Raw genomic sequence first — 22870 nt, 5'->3', positions numbered from 1 at the left:
TCTCAACTTTTTGAAAATCAATTGGATGGTTAAAATCTCTTACATGAATAAATAGAGCATTGGAATCTTGTCCAGTTCTAATGCTATATTTATGTTGTTTTAATCTAAGTTCGAAATTTTTATCAGTTTGACCGTAATAAACTTTATCGAAAATTTTACAAGGAATCTTATAGACACATCCGTCAGCATTTTGGGGGGAATTCTTTATCAAAAGTTTTTTTTTTACTGTATCAAGATTTTTAAAAACAACTTTAATATTAAAAGTCTTAAGAAGAGAAAGCATATCAACCAAGTTTTCATGGTAAGGGAGAACCAACATATTTTTAGTTGAATAAGGTTGGTTGTCCCTTTTTGGATTGTAAAAAGTATTTCTAGCAATTTTAAATGATTTATCAATTACATTTCTCGGGTATTTCAGATCAATGGCTATTTCATAAATTTTGGATATTTCTTCATCTATGAACTCTGGACTACAAATACGTAAAGCTCTCAAAAACACTGATGAGAAAACAGACAGTTTAACTTTATCTTGATGGGAAGAATAATAGTGGACATAGGAACAGTTATTTGTAGGTTTTCTGTAAATTTTAAATTTGAATTCATTATTACTCTTAATAATTAAAACATCTAGAAAAGGCAATGAGTTATTTTCCTCAAACTCAACAGTAAAGTTTATAGAATGGGCTAAGCTATTTAATTTGCCAAGGAAATGGTGTATATCTACATTCTTGGGCATAAGACATAAAATATCATCAACATATCTGAACCATTTTGCTCTATTAGGGAGGATTGTGTTAAGCAATCTTGTTTCAAAAAATTCCATGTATAGATTACTAAGAACAGGTGAAAGAGGATTTCCCATTCCCATACCAAATTTCTGAGTATAAAACTTATCATTAAATACAAATTTTGCATCAACAATGCAAAGTTTAATAAGTTTAATGATGGTAGGAACTGGTAATGGTAAATCATAATTAACGAGTTCTTCAGATAAGAAACTTAATAAATCATCAACAGGAACTTTCGTAAATAAGGAAGTAACATCAAAACTAACCATGTTAAAGTCATTTAAGTCAGTCAAGGAGCTTAATTTATCAACTAAATCTAAGTTGTTTTTAACATTGAAGTTAGAAATTTTACCAACAATAGGGCTCAAAATGTCAACAAGCCATATGGACAATTTATACGAAACTGATCCTATGGAGCTAATAATTGGTCTGACTGGATTCCCTGGTTTGTGTGTTTTTATTAGTCTATACATGTAAGGTAAAGATGGATTAGTGGAAGTAAATTGTTTTTATTGAAATTGCTGTTAACGGTTTCTAAGGGGGTTATTTCTAAGTTTAGAATAGGTTTCAGTATCATCTAATAGATTATTCATTTTTTCTTGGTAATCATTTTCTTTCATAATTATAATAGCATTTATTTTATCTGCTTTGGTAAGGCGCAAATTTTTATTATTATTATTAAGTGTATCATAAGACTTAAAGAATCTTTGAGGGCAATTGGGAATGTTTGGTTTTAACATAGAGCTATATACCATTCCTTTACTAATATTAATTTCATCAGAGGATAAATCAGAAAATTTTTCAAAGTTACAAAAGGCTTTTGCAACTTCAACATTATTAAGTTTTTTTGAAGTTGCAAAACTTAGACCAAAACCTAGAGCAGCAGTTGTATGTTTGTCTAAAATTTCGTCTGATAAGTTAATTACAAAATTGTTATTAGCATGCTTTGTCCAATCACTATTTTCAATTAAATTGTCTAATTTTCTTTGTAGTTTGTTTTTGAGTTCATTACAAATTCTTCTGAGTTTATTATAGCAATGATCTAACATACTATGTTTCCATTCTGATGGAATGGCCTGATTAAAAGAGTATTTTTTGTTTCTCAATATTTTGAAAGCTTACTTTATTTTAGTAATTTCAATATGTTTCTGAAGAATAATTCTCATGAAATCATCAAAAGGACGATCTCTCATGTCAAGGAGTCTATTGGGTAAAAGAGATTTAGGCAGAACTTGTTCATTTAAACAATTTTTAAAAAAATTAAGTCGAATTTTTAACTTGTGGAACTTGATCAGTGCAGAAGAAAACTGTGAAACAAAAGAAACATGATTAGGAAAGCTTACCGAGAACATTCTGAAGAGTCGTGTGGCATCCATTAATGCAGTAAGATCACAGTAAACAGGTGATTTTAAAATGTGGAAAACAGCCACTGTGAAAGAGTAGTGAAATTCCAAGCGCTTACGTGACTACTCACATTGTCAAGGAACTATGAAAGTAATACATCAAAGATTAAAACAACATAAATATAGAATTAGAACTGGACAAGATTCCAATGCTCTATTTATTCATATGAGAGATTTTAACCATCCAATTGATTTTCAAAAAGTTGAGAAAGTTGTATCAAGCAAGTCCATAGTTGACAGAAATATAATTCAATCTTGTTTCATAAAAAGCAGTTTTGAAAATAATATGAATATTTCCTTAGGCTTATATAAATTAGACTCATTTATAATTAATAAAATTTGGTTAGAGTTTAATAATACATTGGACAAATAAACCTTGTTTCTTGGGTAGAATATTTTGTTGGTGGGATGTCGTGAGGACCTGTCTAGTTGGACCAGCGGACTTACTGCAGTGTTCCTCTTTTCTTATGAGTCCGGTATTGTCGTACGTCAAGTGTTTCTTTGTTGTGGGGGCTGACTGTGAGGTGTAGTCTAAGCCCTTTAATTGCCTTCCTTTGATGTATTGCTTTCATAGTTCCTTGACAATGTGAGTAGTCACGAAAGCGCTTGGAATTTCACTACTTTTTCACAGTGGTTGTTTTTCATATTTTAAAATCACCTGTTTACTGTGATCTTATTGCATATATATATATATATATATATATATATATATATATATATATATATATATATATATATATATATATATATATATATATATATATATAAGTCACAAGCTTTTTGTGCTTGTACTGAAGATTTGAAAATACCCAGAGCGATGAATTTTACGATTATACGTGAAGAGTGAACACATGCACAGAACCATCCTTTCAGCTCTAGGGCGGAACATCCTCTTGTTAGCTTGAAAGCGACGCTGACATCAGCTTCAGTTCTCTCTCTCTCTGGTTATATCCCTCAACACCTTTTATCATTAAGAGAAAATGATACGTTTTCCTCTTTGCACCCACGTACTAAAAAACGACCTCGACCCAGTTCTGTGTCCTTTACACTCTTCCTTCCTTCTTTTCTTCCTTTCTTGCTACCTTCCTTCCTATCTTCCTTCCTGCCAACCTACCTTCCTTTCTAGCTTCATCCTTTCCTTCCTACCTTCCTGTATTCCTTCCTTCCTGATACAGCCTTCTTCTCTACCCTCCACTAATACGACTATATTATGCACAACAGTCTTTAATCTAGAAATAAGACGATAGTTCTTTCCAGCAGATAGTCTGATAGTCTCTCTAAGACATTCCCTATACTGTCCAGTCTCTCCCATATACTTATTTGCTTCCTCCCTCCCTCCCTCCCTCTCTCACTCTCTCTCTCAACCCCCAACAAGAATAAAAATTAAATTTGATCTTAAATCTTCACTTAGATTTCAGTACTCAAAATCCCTCAAATATTATAAGAGCAGACCATTTGTACACCTGCAGTTGACAGTGCAACTGCCACTGCATGAATGAAATTGCAATTGCATTTTAGTAGCGGGTGCTGAGAGACGATTGACTCTGTAGAGTGAGGGGGAGCGAGAGAGATTTTCCTCTCATGCTTGATGAGGGAAAGGGGAAAGAGAGAGACCATGAGACCAAGAGAGAGAGAGAGAGAGAGAGAGAGAGAGAGAGGAGATAAGAAGGAAGATGGGGAACAGGAAGAGATAAACAGGATGGTGAGGGAAAGTGAGAGAAGGAGAAAGAGAGGGTGAGAAATGAGAGAGAGAGAGAGAGAGAGAGAGAGAGAGAGAGAGAGAGAGAGAGAGAGAGAGAGAGAGAGAGAGAGAGAGAGAGAGAGAGAGAAATGAAGGAAAGGGAGAAAACGGATGACACAGGATGATTAGGGAAAAAATAGGAAGGGAGACGTAGGACACTAAGAGAAAGGGAGAATATGAAAGGCAAAGGAGATTAAGAGGAACAGAGAGAATAGACAAAAGAAAGAGGGGAAACGGAAAGGATGAAAAAGGACGTGTATATATATATATATATATATATATATATATATATATATATATATATATATATATATGTGTGTGTGTGTGTGTGTGTGTGTGTGTGTGTGTGTGTGTGTGTGTGTGTGTGTGTGTGTGTGTGTGTGTGTGTGTGTGTGTGTGTGTGTGTTATTTACAATTTTGTCATAGTCACTTGTCAATTAGACACTTGGCCTGTTTTGTGTGTGTGTGTGTGTGACTGAAACGATGAAGGAAATAGTACTTCAGAGAAAGTAGATGGGAGATAGTGAGCGAGAATACAAGAGAAAGTCAGAGAGCAGAATGCTTGGGCGTCCACACCGAGGTTATTTGTTGCAAAGGCCGATCTACTACAATCGAGGACCGTCTTACGTTATCTAGGAAAGCAGAAGGCTCTCTTCTAATCCTCCATTAACTTCGGCCACCGTCGGCATGAAACAGGTGGGAAAAAAATGCCATATTTAAAAAAAGTGTATAGAATTTGTGTGATAGAGAGAGAGAGAGAGAGAGAGAGAGAGAGAGAGAGAGAGAGAGAGAGAGAGAGAGAGAGAGAGAGAGAGAGAGAGAGAGAGAGAGAGTGAGAGAGTGAGAGAGTGAGAGTGTGAGTGTAAGAGTGTGAGAGTGTGAGAGAGAGAGAGAGAGAGAGAGAGAGAGAGAGAGAGAGAGAGAGAGAGAGAGAGAGAGAGAGAGAGAGAGAGAGAGAGAGAGAGAGAATCTTGTTGGTATCCCAGGAGTCATCATTCCCTAGTGAGCAATCTCTATAAGTCGTTAAGCGTCGCTCTCTCGTTAACCTTCATGAGCGGTCTTGTATCTCGTTAGCTCACGCCTCGTTAAGTTAGCTTCGTTAACCTTACACAAAACTCCTTGGCTCCTTCCCAGACTCTCCGGCCAACATTAAGCAATCAAACATTCCTTTGTATGTGTGTGTGTGTGTGTGTGTGTGTGTGTGTGTGTGTGTGTGTGTGTGTGTGTGTGTGTGTGTGTGTGTGTGTTTTAAGATTTTATTTCCTTGATTCTGATTTTCCGATTTCACGTCCTTGAATATTTCATTACTCTCATAAAATAATTTATTTTATTACTACTATTAAAATAGTTTCAAAAACTACTAACAGAATAATTTAAATTTGAAATTTAGCTAAAAAATATAATAATAATAATCTGGTAGCAGGTTCACTTATTCACTTATTCTTTCCTCTGTCTGTCTGTCTGTCTCTGTCTCTGTCTCTCTGTCTCTCTCTCTCTCTCTCTCTCTCTCTCTCTCTCTCTCTCTCTCTTTCTTTCTCTCTCTCTCACGAAGAAAAAAAAAATGATTTTCATTAGCCATTTTTTTCGGCTCCTAAATTTTATATGCTGAATATTAAGTTGAATTGTGGTAAAAAAAAAATAGAATTTCAGAGAAACACGCAAAAACGGACTGGAAGATTTTTGTAAGTCTGGATGCCGTGTTCATACACTCCAGAGCAGCGACGGTAGCCTCGTACGTTGCAACGGTAGCCTCGTACGTTGCGACGGTAGCCTCGTACGTAGCGACGGTAGCCTCGTATGTTGCGACGGTAGCCTCGCACGTAGCGACGGTAGCCTAGTACGTAGCGACGGTAGCCTAGTACGTAGCGACGGTAGCCTAGTACGTAGCGACGGTAGCCTAGTATGTAGAGACGGTATCCTCGTACGTAGCCTTCCAGCTGCGTTCTGGAAACTTTCTTCCATCCGTGTTTTAGGGAGATCTGAAAGGCGTCGCTTCAAATTTAAGACATGCTTACGGTCTTTGATAGACATGCTTAGAATCTGTAATAAGACATATTCTTAGGATCTTTCATAGACACGTTTAATGATGTTAGTACAACATATCAACGGTAGAATATACCGACATGTTAATGAGTGAAATTTATGGTATTTTACTGAAATGACGTCTGATAATCTCACAAAAAATCCATTATCTGTATACTGCGCATAAACACACTAAGGTTAGGTTAACGTCGTAATCATTTCACCATCTCGAAAACCATGTTAGTTGTTGTTAAGGTTAGTTTAACGACTGAGGGGATACAATCTTATACGTTTGTAAATAAGTCAGAGAAAGGGCTGGGTGCTTCTCCTGCACTCGTGTCGTTCCTGCACTCGTGTCGTTCCTGCACTCGTGTCGTCCCTGCACGCGTGTCGTTCCTACACTTGTTTCTGTACTCGTGTCGTTCCTGCACTCGTGTCGTTTCTGTAATCTTTGATTATAAATTTTAAACGCTTAATGTTCAGCCCTTGAGCAGGAGGACAAGGTCTGTCAACCATAAATGAGGAAGTACTAAGTCAATTTAAACAAAAATAAACAAAATAAAAAATAACATCAAAAAGGGATGGCATACCCTCTCATAAGAACATAACAGCCAGAGAATAGAGAAATAATGCTGTATGTTAGCTGTTGCACACAAGGCAGGTATGTATGTGACGATCTCCCAGTAATTCACTTTACACGGTGTGACTCTCAACCGCACAATCTGCGTTCCCTTCACCGTCAAACAAAAGCTCTGTAGTTGCTGCCGTTATCAGCGTCGAGGCCCCACATGTACACCGAAGTTAAATCGCCAGGTATAAACGTTAGTCAATCGAGGTGAGGGGGTTCAACTACTTTCTACAACCAGGTCTGGAGGTCAGTCCCTCACGAGTTTCGCTGATTAACACATATTGGACAGTGTCTGTATGAGCGTATAAACCAATAGCAAGTAGGTACCTGGGTGTTAGTCGACTGGTGTGGGTCGCATCCTGAGGACAAAATTAACCGAAGTTGCCCGAAATGTTCTGCATAACCAGGGGCTTTCTATATGTCACTGATGTTAACCAATAATAAAATAATAATGTTCATTTTTTCTGTACCAGAAAAAATTATTATAGCAGCGAGTGTACTCTCTCCCTCTCCCTCTCTCACTACATCATTCACAAGTATGGTATCTACAAATCTGTTGTATTGTTGTACACAATTTCAATACTGATGTTGGTGGTGTGACTATAAGAATACTCAAATAAAACGTCTTCTTTTGTTTACCTTCGCCTTAATTAAACATTCCTTGATTACTCCTTTATCAGTACTAAATCTTATGACCAGGGACTACAGCCCTTCTAATTGTAACTGTGTTCGTAATACCTAATTACATTACAAGGTGCACAATACCAACAGGTTGACGAATAAGACACATGTGCAGTTTTGCCTGGTTGGGAGATTTCTTCAGTTGAAAACAGAGATAAATGAAATACCGGAGACAATTGAAGAAGCGAAGATTTTTAGACGATCACTCCCTCAGTCTTGATTAAAGTGAAAAGGTAATTTTGAGATCAATCTCCCCATATTGATCAAGACCAAGCGACTGAACACCTCAAAATCTCCACTTTTTCAACTGTCTCCAGTATTTTTATCAGCTTCGCAACAGACTAAAGAAACCTCCTGTTCAGGGAAGCATTTCATCAGTAAAGAAACCCAAATGTTGCACAGGTGTTTTATTCACCTAGGCAGGTGTTACACAGACCCAACCCCCTCTTACTCACCTGTCCGTGTAATTTACAGTTCAAAGTCGTAGCTTCAGCGACCTTGCTCAGCAGTTTGTTCAGTTCGTCCAAAACTCTACTTCCAAACCCGTGTTTTCCAATATCCTTTCTAGATTTAGAAAGGGTGTAGCCTTCTACCGAGGAAGAAAGCTGAAAGCGATGGATCTCCGGGACAATAAGAATATGATTCTGGCTCAATAAATATTGTGAGGAACATGAAATGCAAATTCCAATACGGGTAAAACACTGCACCTGACAGCAGCCCATCGAGGAAGGTGGCCTAAGGCCGGTGAAGGGATCTTCATCCTAATAATGGGAGTTACACCTCGTTTCCTTGGACTGGATCTGATTACCCCCCACTTCTCTAGGCGCCTTATGACTATATAAATAATAATTTTAATAATTATAATAGTAATAATGAAAATATAATTACAGTAATAATGAAAATATGATAACAGTAATAATAAAACTATATTAATAATGAAAATATAATAATAGTAACAATAATAATGAAAATTCTAAAATAATAATAATGATAATAATAATGGGTAGCATTAAATCTGTAAAGGTCATCAAGCGCCTGGGGAATCTGAGGTAATCAGATCTGATCCAAGTAAGAGGAGATAATCCTTTAATTCCTTGACCCAAGAGTTTTTCATCGTCATCAAGACATCTGCTAGGAGAGCTCATCTAGTAGAGGGGGGGGGGAGGCAGTGTTCTGTGTGGGTGGATTTAAACTAGATGCTGAAAGTTGTCTAGGAACTGTCACAACTAGATAATGGAGGGAGAAAAATCTTGACTAGAGGTGGTGTTTTGTTCGTCAAGAAAGAGCACAGTGTCTCTTGTCACGGGTTCTAATTTTGGGATGACCAGTTTAGTGGGTAAGCCTCCGATGGCCGAATCCATCTTAGTTTACACACGAAGGGTGTGAGATTAAAAATAATAATTCCCCCGCCCCCCAACGAAAGGTTTTGGTTGGTTGGTTAATTAGGTTTAAAGACTCACCTACACGAGGGTTATTAAGGCTGCACGTAACCTGTTCCCCACCAGACAAGAATATTGTAATCCCTAAACTAGGTATTAAAAACTCAGTATATACACCTTACGATGTATATATCCATGTCCCTATTTTCACGTATATCGGTACCTGATACCATCTCTTACCTGGGAAGGGTGTAGGACTCTTGATGGGTAAGAGCTAAAAAAAAGAATCTTGCTGTGACGGTAGAGATGCTTTTTTTTTTTAGTCGTGTACAAGGGTGAGAGAAGTGGCCAAGCATAAACGATGAACCAGAGAGATATATGTAATACAAGGTGAGATAAATATCTGACCGAGGTAAATAAACGAAGAGATAAATAAATGTTGGTAAAGAATATCACACAAAACAAGAGAGGTACTAATGGCACATGTTCGCGCTCACAAAAAAAAAAAATACATATATGAATGAATATTGTGAGTTCACTACACCAGGTGACCCCCAGTCTTCTCCCACCAGTTCATTCCCAGTATTTTAACGTCAGTCCATCCCAGCCTGATATGTTTGCGTCTCATCCCTACGTAGAACCAAGGATCACATCACAGAGGCGTCCTACAGTGACCTATAGCGTCCTACAGTTTCCTACAAAGGAACGTTCTTCGTAGTTCCGATGGTTTGCGTCCTTCGCAGAATGCGATAATATATGTCTTTTCATTACTGAGAGGAGGGTTATAAATTTAGTGAACGGAAGGCCGAAATGATGGCACTATATTTTGAAAATTTTGGCATTGCTGTCGTTGCGGACGACAGCGGGGATTGGTTGTGTTGTGGAGGCGAGAATGGTGTTGTGAGGCGAGAGTAACTCACTGACCCCTGCTATTCCCCTACTGTATCTACCATTACATACTAGCCCCCCCTTCCCCCACTCCGATATTTTTTCTCCACCACCCTTTGATCCTACACTCTCCCAGTGTACACACAAACACACACTCACCATCCCTCGGTACCTCATCTCTCTCCAATATAACTCCTCCCTTCCTAATGCTTCCCAACACAAGCACATACCTAATACACAGTCGTTGCCCAACACTAAATCCCAACCCATGTCGTTCCCAGTATCATCATCTGTCTTTCACCCTTAACATGACGACTATACACTGGACTGGCCTCGTGTCCTCGTACCACCAGCTAACACACCTCACCACGGCTCCTCACCCGAAAACCCACAAAGTGCAATGGATAGCAGGGTGCATAAATCACGGTGTAAAGTAAGGGACAGAAGGCCCAATGTATAATACACAAACACAGATGGGCTCGTACACAGAGGAGACCTGAAATAAATGGACAAGAAAAACGTGACTCTCTTGCCATTACAAGAATAACAAATATATTTTCACTGAGGGATACCACATAGAGACGAAAGAGAACATAAAGCGAGTGGAAGAATGTCGCAGTTAAGAAACAAACTTTGAGGTACTGGCTAATATAGAAATTAGGGGATCAATCCAATAAACAGCAGAAAAAACTTTCAACCAGAGGGCCTAAGATAATAGTGACAATAGTATTTACCTATTTACCAAACAACTGGAAGGTGAGTACGGATAGGTAGCCTGTGCCCACCTTTTTGTACTCACCTATTTGTACTTACAGGGATCGATTCGTAGCTCCTTGCCCCGCCTCTTCGCTGGTCGTTACTAACTCCACTCTCTCCCTGCTCCAAGAGCTTTATCGTGCCTCTTTCTTAAAGCTATGTATGGTCCCTGCCTCCACTACATCACTTTCCTGATTGTTCCTCTTCCTAACAATTCTATGATTAAAGACATACTTTCTAACATCCCTACGAGTAATCTGAATTTTCAACTTCCTCGGCGCTTAGCAGACATTGGATGCATCCTCTGTCACCTACACTGACTCCAGCGGAATTAGACGTAAATATGTGAGAGGCCTGAAGCACAGTGTAGCTACGATACACATTTCGGAAACAACGAAGATAAAGAAAACAAAGACCAAATTTATTGATTCCTGGAAACTTTAATTACTGGGACGTCAAGTGGAGGTACATCAACTCACTGGGTAACTAAAACGTCAAGTGATGTTATCTAACTTTTAAAGGGGTTGGACCAGCAAGCCAGCGAAAGGCCTCGGTTGGATGACCCCAAAGCTCCGCTGGCGGGTCATCACATAACTAAGAACCGTGCCGGGGGGGCATTTTGTCGGTTTCCTGACAAATATATAATCTAAACAACTCGCAGAATCCCGAATGGACTCATACAGGATCCCGTATGGACTCAAAGGTTCCTGTGAGTGCTTACGCAGGATCCTGCGGACTCGCACAAGATCCAGTATTAATGGAAGGCAGAGTGGCCATAATAATTAGTAAAAATACAATATCTGGATGAAACAAAACTTAGTGAAGCCATGGCTTGATAAAGCTCTAGAGACCCTTCACTGCAGGCTATTGAAAGGCGTCTGATCCGATGACCTGGAGCTACTACTCTTCCCTGCTTAGGATTGTACTTGTTTATCTCCCAAGAGAGAGAAACTGCAGATATCAGGGACAGGTAATACGAGGTAAGATACAACGAGAGAGAATTTGAAAAGAGGAGAGGTCAGAAGTAAACAAAGACACACACACACACACACACACACACACACACACACACACACACACACACACACACACACATACACAAAGGGCAATCCAAACTCTGATCCAATCAAGCATTCGTCCGTCACCTGGTACCGACTGCGAGTACCGCCAGCCCACCCCTGCACACGCCTCGATTTGCATCTTGTGATTATACATAAACACCACAATGGCAACGCACCAACAACGCGAGGGCCGTTGCCATAGTCCCTGGTTGCCAGCGGGAGGCCATGCAAGGCAGGAATGGTAGGAGGCTCGAGTTCGCAGGCAACTTTAAGCTTCCTCAGTGTTGGTTACTCCTGGAAGGGGGTGGGACGGAAGGGAAATGCAAATGATGGAAAGGGGAAGAGAGGAGTGGGTAAGTGATAGGGTGAGAAGAGATGAGGAGGAATGAGAAGAAAGAGAAGGAAAGGGAGAGGATACTGAATGAGAATAGAGGGGGAAATGGAAAGAAGAATGGAAGAGAAGAGGAGAGGGGGGTGGAGAGAAGATAATGGGAAAAGGGGCTGGAAAATGTTGAGGAGTTTAAAGTAATAAAACTGCGTGGATAGGAAGGAAGGAAACACCTGCAACTCTGGAAGAAGGTAAACAATGACGGTGACTAGAATGAAGAAAAAGAAAATGAGAAAAAGGAAGAAGAGAAGAAAGAAGACGGGCTATTAATAAAGGAAAGTGATACGAAGGGTGAAGTGAAAGGTGAAGAACAGAAGGCTAAGAAGAAATTGCATTAACCTTCATCACTTTTGAAAAACATTGATAAACGTCATGTTTATTACTACGAGGGAGCGCTAAACTCGCAGCCAAAGGGAAAAGGAGGCTTCCTCTTAAAAAAAGAAAATACAACAAAACACATACACAAACATTATCTCCCAGACTTAGTAAGCTTAACCCCCTCCCAGATACCAGAGCTCCGAACAACAACAATGATGACCTATGACAATGTGGCTGAATGAATCCTTTTCAACAGTCTAAGAATCAGAAGTGTGGTATTAAGTCTTCAATTCATATTTCGTCTTCAACTCACTTTATGAATAAAATGTCATAACCCTCACAGTGTGTCTTATATTAACAACAACTGAAAATTTCATTTACACGACGCACTGCTACTTGTAGTGGCATTATCAACTACAAATTGTCGGTATTACCATCTGCTAATACAGTGGTTTTACAACCATGAGATCTCGACACATCAAGCAGACGCTTTTACCCAGAACTCAGAGACGCTGAAGATTGTCTTTGAACCGAGAAGGATTTACGAATGCTTAGAGACGCTGAAGATTGTCTTTGAACCGAGAAGGATTTACGAATGCTTAGAGACGCTGAAGATTGTCTTTGAACCGAGAAGGATTTACGAATGCTTAGAGACGCTGAAGATTGTCTTTGAACCGAGAAGGATTTACGAATGCTTAGAGACGCTGAAGATTGTCTTTGAACCGAGAAGGATTTACGAATGCTTAGAGACGCTGAAGATTGTCTTTGAACCGAGAAGGATTTACGAATGCTTACCTTACCCCAGTGTTAATAAACATTTCGATATTTCCACCTGTGGCGCAAGACGGACTTCATTTCTTAACCCATCCTTCACGTTTTTTTTTTTTTTTCATTAAAATAAATGCTCGAAATTTTAATGCATGGCCCACTCTGTCAAAGATAAACCATTCATCTTTTTTAAATCTTATCACTGTAAGGCTAATTATACGGAAACACTTTAATCTATTTTAACCTAGCCTAACCTGGCCTAATCTAGGTTAACCTAGCCCAACCTAACCTAACCGAGAATGACCGTCACAAAATCTGAAGCATACGTAAAATACAAAAAGTGCAATTTGTGTAAAAGGGGCTTTAAATGGAGAATAGATTGTGTCGGTGACTTCCTCGGTCTCTTTGTTGCCGTGAGACCAGTCTCGTCTCAGTCACCAAACTGACGCCAAGACAGCTTAAGCTCGGAATTCCACAAGACTGAGAAGTAGCCGCCCAACCCTGACATACAAAGCTAATCTCACTGCTTAAAAATTCCTCATTAAACCAAGCCTAACCATTGCTTCCACTTGTATCAGAGGCTGCATTCTGAGGATGGTCAGATCAAGGTTTCAGTCCCCTTGATCCCTTCACGCTGTAGAAATTGAAATTGAAAGATTTTACTAACCCATGTGTATGAGTTAGTCTAAGAACTAAGGAAAGTGGTCTCCTCGTTGCCATACCAAACTTTTTTGGAGTAGACCTCATCAAAATACACAAACTTTGTGTGAATAATACAAATTTTAATTAGCTGATTAGCAACGAATAATCTACACCAGTTTAGCGTGATAATAATAATAATGTCATAATTTTCAATTTAATGACACCATTCGTTAATTACATATTTTTGTGACAAAAAAGTAGTAATCATCAGGAACTTTTGCAAATAATGATGTGACATCAAAGCTAATCATATCAAATTCCATAATTGGCACAGACATGTGAATTATGCATTATTGAGCCATATATATATATATATATATATATATATATATATATATATATATATATATATATATATATATATATATATATATATATATATATATATTCGTGAAATAGTATAGCTCCAGCAATAAAATAGTCTGTTGAGGCTGAATATATTATGCAACGCATTTGTATGTTTTTTTATACACGTGCCTTTGTAACATTGTGTATTCCTTTACCCCTGGCACTGTGTGGCTCCTACGCGTTTAATGCATTCCCCTGAATAATAATAATAATAATAATAATAATAATAATAATAGAGTGCTCCGAGGGGTCTTGTCGGCGTCTAATGCACTAGATCTATTTTATTTTATTAATAAAAAAACACTAAACTCACTGGCACTATAGAGTGCTGAAGTTATGACTAATGAGGAAATATCCCAGCCATTTACACCAAGGAAAATGCTGAGCTCTTCGATTTAGCTTCGGGAAGGGCATGAGAGGGGTAAAAAAAAAATATGTATATATATATATATATAGTCCAGGAAGTGGATCCATGAAAAGTTGTTTCACCAGACATGCACGACCCTTGGCCCCCCAAATAACTTAGTCAATACGGTTGTACAATAGACTTATTGCTCTCATTTTTTAGGGCTGAACTCTTTTCTATATATTGACATGGTTCATAGAAGCAGCGAAGGGACTGTAAATGTGACGGGAACCAGCCAACAGTGGCATCTTGACTGATGAGAGACTGGGGCAGAAGAGGGGTCGAATCTCCACCATCCTTGCACTGAATGGCCCACACTGGTCATGAGCTTCAACACAAGACTGGAAGCGAGAACGAATTTGTCCTGAGTGTCATGGTTTCTCGTGGGCCACCAAGAAAATCTGATTATGTATTTCACCCACCATCATCTCAATTTTGTGTTATAATATTTTGACTTTATTGATCCCTCTGGCAAGAACATGGCAGCTTCACACACTTTCTGATTCTTAGATTATGAAAAAAACACATAAAAGTCACTATTGTTTTGAACGCTGGTAAGGCGTTTGACTTATCGAGGAAAGGCTTTAGTGTGTGTGTGTGTACTCACCTAATTGTACTCACCTAATTATGGTTGCAGGGGTCGAGACTCAGCTCCTGGCCCCGCCTCTTCACTGATCGCTACTGGATCCTCTCTCTCTCTGCTTCCTGAGCTTTGTCATACCTCTTCTTAAAACTATGTATGGTTCCTGCCTCCACTACTTCACTTGCTAGGCTATTCCACTTGCTGACAACTCTATGACTGAAGAAATACTTCCTAACGTCCCTGTGACTCGTCTGAGTCTTCAGCTTCCAGTTGTGACCCCTTGTCCCTGTGTCCCCTCTCTGGAACATCCTATCTCTGTCCACCTTGTCTATTCCCCGCAGTATCTTGTATGTCGTTATCATGTCTCCCCTGACCCTTCTGTCCTCCAGTGTCGTCAGTCCGATTTCCCTTAACCTTTCCTCGTACGACATTCCCTTGAGCTCTGGGACTAGCCTTGTTGCAAACCTTTGTACTTTCTCTAACTTCTTGACGTGCTTGACCAGGTGTGGGTTCCAGACTGGTGCTGCATACTCCAGTATGGGTCTAACATACACAGTGTACAGTGTCTTGAACGATTCCTTATTAAGGTATCGGAACGCTATTCTCAGGTTTGCCAGGCGCCCGTATGCTGCAGCGGTTATTTGGTTGATGTGTGCCTCCGGTGATGTGCTCGGTGTTATGGTCACCCCAAGGTCTTTCTCCCTGAGTGAGGTCTGTAGTCTTTGTCCACCTAGCCTATATTCTGTCTGCGGTCTTCTTTGCCCCTCCCCAATCTTCATGACTTTGCATTTGGCTGGATTGAATTCGAGGAGCCAGTTACTGGACCACATGTCCAGCCTCTCCAGGTCTCTTTGCAGTCCTGCCTCATCCTCGTCCGATTTAATTCTTCTCATCAACTTCACGTCATCTGCGAACAGGGACACTTCAGAGTCTATTCCTTCCATCATGTCGTTCACATATATCAAAAATAGCACTGGTCCTAGAACTGACCCCTGTGGGACCCCGCTCGTAACAGGCGCCCACTGTGATACCTCTTCACGTACCATGACTCGTTGCTGCCTCCCTGTGAGGTATTCCCTTATCCATTGCAGTGCCCTTCCTTTTACGTGTGCCTGATCCTCCAGCTTCTGCACTAATCTCTTGTGGGGAACTGTGTCAAAGGCCTTCCTGCAGTCTAGGAAAATGCAATCTACCCAACCCTCTCTCTCGTGTCTTACTTCTGTTACCTTGTCATAAAACTCCAGGAGGTTTGTGATACAAGATTTGCCTTCCATGAACCCATGCTGGTTTTCATTTATAATCTTGTTCCTTTCCAGGTGTTCGACCACTCTCCTCCTGATAATCTTCTCCATGACTTTGCACACAATACATGTCAGAGACACAGGTCTGTAGTTTAGTGCCTCGTTTCTGTTTCCTTTCTTAAATATGGGGACTACATTAGCTGTCTTCCATTTCTCAGGTAGTTGCCCAGTTTCAAGGGATGTGTTGAAGATTGTGGTTAGAGGCACACACAGCATCTCTGCTCCTTCTCTAAGGACCCATGGGGAGATGTTGTCCGGTCCCATCGCCTTTGAGGTGTCAAGGTCACTTAAGAGCTTCTTCACCTCCTCCTCAGTTGTTCGTGTGTCATCCAACACTTGTTGGTATATTCCCTCTTGATGTTCCCTTCTGTGCTGTCTTCCCACAGCCCTTCCTGTCTCTACTGTAAAAACTTCCTTAAATCTCCTGTTCAGCTCCTCACATACCTCCTGATCATTTCTTGTGAGTTCTCCACCTTCTGTCCTTAATCTGATCACCTGGTCTTTGACTGTTGTCTTCCTCCTGATGTGGCTATACAACAGTTTTGGGTCAGTCTTGATTCTCGATGCTATGTCATTTTCATACTGTCGCTGGGCCTCCCTCCTTACCTGTGCGTACTCGTTCCTGGCTCTGCGACTGATCTCCCTATTTTCGTGTGTTCTCTGCCTTCTGTACTTTTTCCATTCTCTATTGCACTTTGTTTTTGCCTCCTTACACCGTCGGGTAAACCAGGGGCTTGTTCTGGTCTTCCCGTTGTTACTGTTGCCCTTGGGAATGAACCTTTCCACTGCCTCCTTGCATTTTGTTGCTACATATTCCATCATTTCATTTACTGGCTTTCCTGCCAGTTCTCTGTCCCACTGGACCTCCCGCAGGAAGTTCTTCAACCCTATGTAGTCCCCTCTTTTATAGTCAGGCTTTTCCCATTCTACTCCTGTTATTCTCTCCACTTGCAGCTCTACTATGTATTCAAAGCACAGAACCACGTGGTCGCTAGCTCCTAGGGGACTCTCATACTTGATGTCCTCAATGTCTGAGCTGCCCAGGGTGAACACAAGGTCCAATCTTGCTGGTTCATCCTCCCCTCTCACTCTGGTAGTGTCCTTAACATGTTGGTGCATGAGGTTTTCCAGCACCACGTCCAACATCCTGGCTCTCCATGTTTCGGGACCCCCATGTGGCTCCAGGTTTTCCCAGTCAATCTCCCTGTGGTTGAAATCCCCCATAACCAGCAACTTTGCTCTGCTGGAGTGAGCTCTTCTTGCCACCTCAGCAAGTGTGTCCACCATTGCTCTGTTGCTCTCTTCATATTCCTCTCTTGGCCTCCTGCAGTTCTGTGGTGGATTATACATCACTGCAATGACCACTTTGTGTTCCCCAGACTGAAGTGTACCTGCTATGTAGTCTCTTTCTCCTGTCTCATCTATTCCTTCCATTTTCTCGAATTTCCATCTGTTTTTTACGAGCAGAGCAACCCCACCTCCCCCCCTACCCCTTCTATCTTTCCTCATGATCTGGTATCCTGGTGGGAAGATTGCATCTGTTATTGTCTCCATGAGTTTTGTTTCTGTAACTGCTATGATGTCTGGGGACTTCTCATTGATTCTTTCTTGCCATTCCTCATGTTTATTCGTTAATCCATCTGCATTTGTGTACCAAACCTTCAACTTCTGTTCTAATACTGTAACTGTGGTGCGGGGGGTGGAAACAGAGGGATCGGTGTGTGATGGTTGGTTTGGAATGTTCAGTTGCCTTGGGGGTGTCGTGGCTGGAGTCCTTCTGCAGGTGTTTCTGGGGGGTGCGCTTGTCCTTCCATTTGATCCTGGGTTATTCTGCTCTCCTTTTTCATTTCCTCCCATTTCTCCTTTCGTTTTTGAACTCTCTCTTTCATTGTCTTCCTTTCGTCCTGTGTTCTGTCTCGGTCGAGGTACACACTCCGGAACTCCTGCTTGCCTCTCAGCCGTGCTTTCTCCTGCAGGATCATGGTTCGGGTTGATTCTGCCTTGAAAATTACTTTGAGAGGCCGATTCCTTTTCTTTGTGAACCACCCAATTCTCCGAAAATTTGCCACCTGGGTCATGTCCCCCTCGCCTATCACCTTCATGATGTCTTCAATCGCTTTTTTCTCCTCCTGCTTTCTTTCATCATAAGTTTCCCCTTTAGCTTCGTCTAGCCCATAGACAAACACGGATCTCTCCCTTTCCACCTCCCACTGTGACTCCCATTGCATCCTCTGATGTGTTTTAGTTCCTTCCCGTGGAGTGTTCCTTCCTTCAGTCCCTTCCCTCGTTATGGCCCCTATGCTTCTTGGTTTATCCTTCCTGCTCACCTGCTCCTGGCCCCCACAGGTATCTGGTAAGGTCCTTGCACATGTCCTAGTTCCATCAATGTCTTCCAACCTCTCTTTCTGTCCTAGAGTGCTCCCTGTCTTTGTTTTGGCCCCATGTGGGTTTGACAGGACCTCTGCATACAGTTTAGTTTCCATGCTTCCTTCGGACCTGTTGTCTGTGTTCGATGTAGCCATTCCCGATGCTACTTCTGTAATATCTTTGTCTCTGTGCTGTTTCAGATGTCTCAGCTCCTCTTCTAATCTCTCTATCTTGATTTCTGCTGCTGTGGCCTGTTGCTTCCACCTTCTGCATTCTGCTGCTAACCTCTCTTCCATCTTCCTTTCCAGCTCATCTAGTCTCCTTCCCCAGTCTTCCTCCCTTTTTTTGAGCTCTATCTCCCATTCCTCCCTCTCAGATTCGTCCTTGGAGCCCCTTGTCCTCATCCTGGTTAGGGGGAGGGGAATAGATGGTTAGGAGAGGGGATGGAAGGTTGTGGGGGAGGGGGAGGATGGTTATTGGAGGGGCAGAGATAGTTGGGGGAGGGAGTTAGATGGTTTGGGGGAGAGAGGGGACGGATGGTTATGGGGGAGGGGGAGGATGGTTATTGGAGGGAGGGAGGTTGTTGGGCGGGGGTTAGACGGTTTGGGGAGGGGTTAGGTGGTTTGGGGGAGGGGTAGGTGGCTAAGGTGAGGTGGTTAGGGAAGGGGTGTTACGTGTTTGTGTCAAGTGTTTGTGTCAAGTGTGTGTGTGTGTGTGTGTGTGTGTGTGTGTGTGTGTGTGTGTGTGTGTGTGTGTGTGTGTGTGTGTTTTACATGGAGCGAGGTATATCACTCTTTCCAAGATGACGGAGGTTCACATTTACCTTCACGTTTTAAATCAGACAGAATTAAGAATGTCAGAACCGTGTAAAGAAACTGATGACTTTTTCTGTCTTCTTGAATTCTCTTTTAAGTTATCGTATTTCTGAAAAAAAAAATATCAAATCCTAGACTAAATATTTTAGGTTTCACACATTTATACCCACTAATTTTCGGAAACATAATTACCATTTTGCGATGAAAATGACTAGAAAATATTACCAATTTCAAGGCAGAAGTGACATCAAAAGTTTGAGATCAGTAATATCAGCAGATCCTCGCCATGTTATTAACCTCACACAAATGAGATGAAATTCTATTGTAATCAACGTGAGAAAATACTTTGTGTATAAAAAAAACAAAAATAAATGGGCCGAGCATTTATATTTTATCCTGGTAAGTAAGACACACATTCAACAGTTAGGAATCTTTATTTCGAAACGTTTCGCCTACACAGTAGGATTCTTCAGTCGAGTACAGAAAGTAGGCAGGTTGCAACACTTGGGTTGGAAACAGTAAATGTATAAAAGGCATTCAGCATGAAGTTATAAATAAAGACAATAGATCAGGTCAGCAAACAAAGGGGGACAGCAGAGGGCAGCAAGGGACTAGCTCCCTTAAGGTTTACTATACTAATAGCAGGAGTGTAAGAAATAAGATAGATGAGCTAAGATTAATTGCAAGTGCAGGAAACATAGATATTATTGCTATAACAGAGACCTGGCTCAATCTGAAAGATAGAGAGATGCCCTCTGAATGTCACATACAAGGCTATAAATTATTCCACACTGACAGGGTCAACAGGAAAGGTGGTGGAGTAGCGATGTATGTCAGAGACAATTTAAATTGTTGTGTTAGACAAGATATTAAATTAGAAGCGTCAGCCACTGAATCTGTTTGGTTACAGCTTCTCGAGGGCCGAGAAAAACTAATTTTGGGTGTGATTTACAGGGCCCCAAATCTTGATAGGGAGTGCAGTAAACTTCTATGGGACGAAATTCGTAAGGCATCTACATACGAAAATGTTGTGCTAATGGGAGATTTCAACTATAGACAGATTGACTGGAGCAATTTGACAGGAAATTTAGAGTCAGGTGACTTTCTTGATACGATCCAGGATTGTTTTTTAAAACAGTTTGTGACAGAGCCAACTAGGGGAAATAACCTCCTTGACTTGGTTCTTGCCAGTAGGGAAACACTAATTAATAATCTTGAGGTTAATGATGAGCTTGGGGAAAGTGATCACAAATCACTCAGTTTTAATATATCATGGAATTCCCCTAATAATGGCAATCAAGTCTCCGTCCCTGACTTTCGCTTGGCTGATTTCATAGGACTGAAAAATTACTTAGGTGGGCTGAACTGGAATGACCTGACTAAGGGTCAGGTAGGTGGTGATGGTTGCCGATATGATGCTTTCCAGGGCATAGTTCTAGCTGCTCAGTCAAATTATGTTCCAAATAGGGAAATCAGATCAAACAAAAATGATCCTAAATGGATGAACAATAGATTAAAATATCTGATTGGTCAAAAGAGAGGCATATATAGGCAAATCAAAAGAGGAGAGGGGCAATTGAGAAATCGATATATTCAGTTAAAGAGAGAAATAAAAAAGGGAATTAGAAAAGCAAAAAGAGATTATGAGGTTAAAGTTGCAAGAGAATCGAAGACTAACCCAAAAGGATTCTTTCAGGTATACAGAAGTAAGATCAGGGACAAGATAGGCCCACTCAAAAGTTCCTCGGGTCAGCTCACTGACAGTGATAAGGAAATGTGTAGAATTTTTAACACATACTTCCTCTCAGTTTTTACACAGGAGGATACCAGCGATATTCCAGTAATGATAAATTATGTAGAACAGGACGATAATAAACTGTGCACTATTAGGGTCACAAGTGACATGGTCCTTAGGCAAATAGATAAATTAAAACCTAACAAATCCCCAGGCCCTGATGAACTGTATGCAAGGGTTCTAAAGGAATGTAAAGAGGTGCTTAGCACACCTTTGGCTAATCTTTTCAACATATCACTACAAACTGGCATGGTGCCAGATAAGTGGAAAATGGCAAATGTGATACCTATTTTCAAAACAGGTGACAGGTCCTTAGCTTCGAACTATAGACCAATAAGCCTAACCTCCATAGTGGGAAAATTTATGGAATCAATAATTGCCGAGGCAGTTCGTAGCCACCTTGAAAAGCATAAATTAATCAACGAATCTCAGCATGGTTTTACAAAGGGGCGTTCCTGCCTTACGAATTTATTAACTTTTTTCACTAAGGTATTTGAGGAGGTAGATCATGGTAATGAATATGATATTGTGTATATGGACTTCAGTAAGGCTTTTGACAGGGTCCCACATCAGAGACTATTGAGGAAAATTAAAGCACATGGAATAGGAGGAGAAATTTTTTCCTGGATAGAGGCATGGTTGACAAATAGCCAGCAGAGAGTTTGCATAAATGGGGAGAAATCAGAGTGGGGAAGTGTCACGAGCGGTGTTCCACAGGGGTCAGTGTTGGGCCCCCTGCTGTTCACAATCTACATAAACGACATAGATGAGGGCATAAAGAGCGACATCGGCAAGTTTGCCGATGACACCAAAATAGGCCGTCGAATTCATTCTGACGAGGACATTCGAGCACTCCAGGAAGATTTGAATAGACTGATGCAGTGGTCGGAGAAGTGGCAGATGCAGTTTAATATAGACAAATGCAAAGTTCTAAATGTTGGACAGGACAATAACCATGCCACATATAAACTAAATAATGTAGATCTTAATATTACGGATTGCGAAAAAGATTTAGGAGTTCTGGTTAGCAGTGATCTGAAACCAAGACAACAGTGCATAAGTGTTCGCAATAAAGCTAATAGAATCCTTGGCTTCATATCAAGAAGCATAAATAATAGGAGTCCTCAGGTTGTTCTTCAACTCTATACATCCTTGGTTAGGCCTCATTTAGATTATGCTGCACAGTTTTGGTCACCTTATTACAGAATGGATATAAATTCTCTGGAAAATGTACAAAGGAGGATGACAAAGTTGATCCCATGTATCAGAAACCTTCCCTATGAGGATAGACTAAGGGCCCTGAATCTGCACTCTCTAGAAAGACGTAGAATTAGGGGGGATATGATTGAGGTGTATAAATGGAAGACAGGAATAAATAAAGGGGATGTAAATAGTGTGCTGAAAATATCTAGCCTAGACAGGACTCGCAGCAATGGTTTTAAGTTGGAAAAATTCAGATTCAGGAAGGATATAGGAAAGTACTGGTTTGGTAATAGAGTTGTGGATGAGTGGAACAAACTCCCAAGTACCGTTATAGAGGCCAGAACGTTGTGTAGCTTTAAAAATAGGTTGGATAAATACATGAGTGGATGTGGGTGGGTGTGAGTTAGACCTGATAGCTTGTGCTACCAGGTCGGTTGCCGTGTTCCTCCCTTAAGTCAATGTGACCTGACCTGACTAGGTTGGGTGCATTGGCTTAAGCCGGTAGGAGACTTGGACCTGCCTCGCATGG

This window comes from Cherax quadricarinatus, chromosome 57 (assembly GCF_038502225.1).
Source record: "Cherax quadricarinatus isolate ZL_2023a chromosome 57, ASM3850222v1, whole genome shotgun sequence".
NCBI classification, from domain to species: domain Eukaryota; kingdom Metazoa; phylum Arthropoda; class Malacostraca; order Decapoda; family Parastacidae; genus Cherax; species Cherax quadricarinatus.
Note: the sequence above shows the minus strand (reverse complement) of the source record.